Below are 6,000 nucleotides of genomic sequence, written 5' to 3'. Positions count from 1 at the left end.
TTTTGTGTGTCAGCCACACTTAAGCCTTTTTGTTGCAGTCTTCTTTTTTTTTATCTATAAACACAAATCTAAAAGTATAAGAGCTGATGTAATAACATATAGAGTGTGTGGCAAGAATGTATATAGAAATGTTTGTAAGTTTTGATGAACTTTCTTCACAAAATATACATGATGGACACACATGCAGTGCATGGGTCTGCAAAGGTAGCCTAGTAATGTACTGGAATTTACGGTGAGCCCCGAAAAAAAATTCAATTCAAAATCTAACGGTCAATAAAAATGTACTAAATGTTACCTACACTTTCAATACTTTATGGGAGTTTCTAAAATGATACTCTCTTCAACATACCACTGTATTTATACAACTCTTCATTAAAGGCATGCAAATGGGATTCCCTACCTTTAAGTTCAGGGTAGTGCGCAACCTCTTCTTGGCCGAAAAGCTTGAGTTTGGTTTTCCAGAAATTAGCCACAAATTTAAAGAGGGTGTTTTAGGAGCTTGTCCTTCACGTGATCAACATGAGCAAGCTTACAGTCGTACCCCAGGGTGAAATATAAAAAAACTTTGTACTGTGCTGCTGATGAAGAGGGAATAGATAGAGTTTCGCAGTATGCATAATAACAAGCTTTTTTTTTTTTTTTCTGGACACTAGCCAAAGCTGCAGTCACACATAAATGAGTTATCGGTTTAATGATGCAAAATTTGTGTTTTTTTTTTTGTTTGTTTGTTTTTTTTACTATTCCCACAATGCAATCAAAGAAAGGAAAGAAAGGAAAAAAATTCACTTGTCTTCAATCAAGCCCTTGAATCTCTAGACTGTGCCCCCCCCCCCCCCCCCCAATGATTGGAGGGTGACCACAAGCCCCCAGTTTTATGAACCTAGTGTGGGGAGTTGGGTTGTCGGAATTTTAAAAATAAGTTTTCTCTGCACATGCTCTTCGCACACACTGCGCAGGGCAAATGATAGCAAGAGCTCTGCTTTTCTGGTTTTCACATTGCATTGCTAAAATCGCTTTAAAAAAATGAGCAGTAATTTTGGATGTGTTTGGATGTGTCTGTCCCTGCAAGGAAATTTCCAAAGCAACTCATTATAATATCCATGAAGTCATTTTCCAGATGAAGCAAGCTCTTAGTCAAGAAGAAGAAAAAGAAAAACAAAAAACAGCGCAATGAATGAGCTATTTGTCAGCTGTGGATGCTGAGGACTTACAGGCAAAGGATTTTGATTTTACTTAGTTTAATAATAATAATTCACAATATTTGTATAGCCCATTATCACATGAAATGTCTCTGAGCTCTAATAGTGCTCTCAATGCCTTTTTTGTTTTGTATGAACTATGAAAGAGAGAGAGAAGGGAGGGGACTGTGTTTTTGCAAGAGAAAGATTGTGTGTATGTGTGTGTATGTTTTATATATGTGGTGTGTAGTTGTTTTTTGTTGAGAATGCTAGATTATAGTGTGCTTTTCTTATGATCAAGCCCTGGTCCAGTACTTCTAGTGATTTTTATCATCCCTCAAAATGCTCTAGATGCAGAAAACATGCCTTGCATATTTCCTTTGATGTACATAATATATAAAATTCTAATCAATCACTGACAAGACCAATTGCTTATGCATGAATCAGGAGATTGATCATGTATGATTATTTCATAGTATTTAGCATGTCCCATCCATCGAATGAATGTGTTTACATAATTCACATCTTCCTGAATCAATTTATCTCCAATTGACAGGGTCCTGCATAACTTTTTTTTTTTAGTACTTGCCTGGTTGGGCAAGTAGATTTTAAATTATTGTTGCAGAACACATGCCTGAATATGAATTTTACTTGCCCGAGAAGAAAGTAAAAAAATATACAATGTAAGGAAATTATACAGAAAATCCCTTGTACAGTGTAAATCAAGGGCTTAAAGGGACTGTACAGTACTGGTTGAGGTAGATATTCATGTTTTGAACATTCCTAAGTGAGATAATGAAAAGCCTCTTATGATATATGAAAGAGCATGTAATTCTAAGAAGGATTAAACGTTTATTTGATGAAAATTGGTTTTCAAATGGCTGAGATATCCAAAAAAGTATTAATAATAAAAGGCGACATGCCCCAACTTTATTAGGATATCTTTGTTTCACCTTGTTTTTTGGATATCTCAGCCATTTCAAAACCGATTTTCATCGAATAAACTTTTGATACCCCTTAGAACTGCATGCTCTTTGACATCTCATAGAGTAGTTTCTGAATATCTCGCAAAACGTTAAAAGCTAAATCTTCACCCCGACCAGAACTGTACACACCCTTTAATAAAGGGATCGTATAGTTTTGGTTGAGACCTAATTTCAGGTTTCTAACATTTTTTGGTGAGATAATGAGAAACCTCTTGTGAAATATGAAAGAGCGTGGAATTCCACGAGGAATTCAATGTTTATTTGATGACAGTTGGTTTTGAAATGGCTGAGATATCCAAAACAGAGCGATTCTAGTGACGTGTGGGACCCACACTTTATTACGATCGTTTTGTTTTAATTTTTTTTTTTATGTTTCCGTCATTCCAAACCCGATTTTCATCGAATAAACTTTGAGTTCCTCCTAAAATGGTATGCACTGTACTATTCTCATCCAATTCTCATCTCCTCATCCAATTCTCATCTCCACAAATACTGTACCATCCCTTTAATGACACATAATCATTTGAATAAACAGCACAAATTGATTCATGTACTTAAACACAGTGGAGTAACAAACTTGGTTCGATCAAGTGTTTTTGTTGTATTGCATTGGGTCTTCTTCACTGGATAAGTGTTGGAAAGTTGTTGAAATGAAATTAAAGTGCTTTACATCACTATTCAGAACAGTCATTTATCTTTGGGCGTCTGTATCCTTGACTTAGAAGTGAAAAAAAGTGGCATCAAAAATTTTTGCTTGCCCAATTTGGGCTAGCATTTTTCCTCATTGTTCAAAAACACTTGCCTGGCTTTGATTTTTGCTTGCCTTGGGCATTTGGGCAAGTGCTAGTGCCTTGAGTGTCTTTGATAACAGAACATCTGCATTGTGTGATGCTGTAGAATTTGTTAGATTTGCTCATTGGAGTACCCTTTCTAAAATGTCTTTTACCTTATTGTGTATCATCTCGACTGATTTGTGTTTCCTTTGTTGCTTTTTTTTTTTGGTGAACTAATCCAGCATATAAAACCGTATAGTGTAGCTGTTCACAGTAAAGGATATATTTATGCATCAGTGTCCACATGTACATGTACCATACCGTCAGTGTAAAATTGCATGGATACTATTAAAGGTCACTTTTCAATACTGCCTATTGATTTTTTTCTATGACTTTCTAGGAAGGGATAGGAACAAGTTTGTGATTGTGTGGTCAGCCATGGCCTTGCTTTAATAATGGACAAAGACTTTGTGAGGTCAATTTCCAGAATGGTGAAGTACAAGAGAGCAGCTGACCCAGAGAGCCCCATCTACTGTGTATACATGTGGAAGCTGCAGACTGTTGTATTTCACATATACACAGACACACACACATTACCTGAACTTTTGACACACAAAAAGTAAGGCAGACTTTGACCCAGTTCTGTGCCTGAGGTCACTCTGTGATTGACCTTCTTTGGTTAAGGTCACTGCCTCTCTGTAGTCAAGTTCTTAAACGTCCGTTTCTTGCCTTCCCTGTGTGAAACTGAATACCTCAGAGGCTTCCTATAGCCTTGATGTGCATAGTCTCAGTTGTCCTGCTTTTGATAAAGTCCCAAGTCTTTTGTATTGTCTTGTCTTCATATTCAGGATGATGACTGTTGATTCCCCACACTTCTGTGCTCGTACTGTACATGTAGACAAGTTTTATGTCGTTTCTCCCCCTCCTCTGTTTTATGGGAGAAAAATGAGTAGAAATATCAGGTCTGTGTCAGTGAATGTGTCAACTGCTCAAAAATGAGGATGCACAATCTGAGAACACTGCTTGAAGTACATAAGTAGTGTTGTGCTAGAAATGCAATGGAATGGTAGATAGAACTTGACAGGTTGCTTTGGGAAAGAACAGAACATCATTATATGTAAAGACAAGCTACTGTACAGTAAAAGCTGTTATTTTCGCGCAGAGATATTTTTGTGAATAAGGAGTTCACAGACATTTTGCGCGAGATGTTATTTTCGCACTTTGACACTGAGGCTATCATTAGTGCACTAATCTATGCTCTACGAGTGCTTTTCTAGTTGTTTATATTTTGTAAAACAAGTTTTGTAGCTATCAGAACGGCAGAAGTGAATTGGTGCTCTAAATCTCTATGAGTGTACTGGCATATTGTATGCCGGTATTTTGGAATTCAGGTCAGCTACACGTACATCTTTTTTTCCATTCATGCAAGCGAATTGTGTGAGTAGAATTGGTTGTAGAACTTTTCATTGTGGATAGAGATCAGTGGAAGAGCTCATTTTCCACATACAGTAAGTCAGCCTAAACAAAAGTTAATGCTAGTCCCTGAGACTTGTTTTCTAGGGTCTTTCACAAAGGGAAGATTTTAAAAATACAAATATTGACTTAAGGTTATTACAGCCTCTGAGGTTCTTGTGAGTGCATTGTTCAGTGTGCCATACGTACAGGTTTCATATCTCGGTGATGAGAAACAATGGCAAAGGATAACGAAATGCGCCAGGCAATTGATGCGTTGACATTCGTGTTGACAGTTTGTACAGACTTTGGACCTGTGTGTGGTGGTCATGTACAACTTGAAGTGACGTCATCTACAGGTTTACATTGTAACAGATTTGTTTATGATGTGCATTTAATGATTGATAGGTGCTTCAGACACGCACTCAAGTTTTCAAGGAAGAGGATTTTAACGTCTTGCTGCAAGCATTAATTGTGCCAGGTTGCCTCAAGTGAAGTTAAGTATTTATGTGACTGAACGTCAAGGGGTGGAATTGCTCTTTGAGATCGCGGAGTGGTTATTTTGCTTATTGGTTGTAAAGAGCAATTCTACCTCATGCTCAGGTGGGCTTTAATGAATGGACTGCAATTACTGTAACAGAATGGTAAACATAGCATTACAATCAGATGATAGGACTGTAGAGGTTTACTTTTTTTCACAAATGAAATTAGTGCTACACTGTACCTGTGCTATAAATTACAGTATGTGTTATAGGTTGGGTGATTATGCCATTGTCTCACATCTATACCACCGTCCTGCACAGTAAGTCTTCACTGAATTTCATTTTATTGACATGAAGTAAATATTATAAAAAAAACTTGCTTCAGTACATGAACATTTCCTTCTCAAATTATTGTATTGTTGAATCAACCTAGACAGGGCTGCCAATGCTGGAAACTAGTTGAGAGTGAGACTCCCATAGGCCAATGCTATAATTTAGGAGTCAAAATGAGTGAGATCAATAGAAATGCATGCAAATGAAATAAAGTTTTAGAGTGAGAAAGGACCAAAATGTGTGAGTCTCACGCTCAATGCGTGAGAGTTGGCAGCCCTGCCTAGAGATGCTTGAATTGTCTTTGGGAGGGGTGAAAGGGTTGTTATGTTACTGTTATGCTACTGCATGAATTCTTGATTTCAAATGTGTATCTCGCAGTGCACATTTCTCATGCATAGTGCAGGCATAGTCCCATGTCATGACATGTGAAGATTGTAATTACCATGTGTTGATAGGGTATCTCCCAATTAGAGTTCACTCTGTGATTGATGAGATATTGGTGCAGTGTTGATGGAGTCTTTTAATGTTGTCAGTGCTGATATTCATTTTACCTCTACTCTGCATCATTAATTGAGTAACAAACTCCTTGGTGAAGCCTGACACAGATCCCATCACGTGTGAGATATCGATGATACGCTGCTAATGTCCGAACATCTTCACCAGTCACATCACTACGCATTATACACGTACTTGTTAATTTTGGGACGCTCGAAGCTTGGTAATGTAATTACCATGTGAGGATCAGTGGCATAATTTATCTGTAGGTGCAACAACAACAACCGATAAAAAAAAAAAA

Source organism: Diadema setosum, chromosome 8 (genome assembly GCF_964275005.1).
Source record: "Diadema setosum chromosome 8, eeDiaSeto1, whole genome shotgun sequence".
Lineage (NCBI taxonomy): Eukaryota > Metazoa > Echinodermata > Echinoidea > Diadematoida > Diadematidae > Diadema > Diadema setosum.
This window is presented reverse-complemented; position numbering follows the sequence as displayed.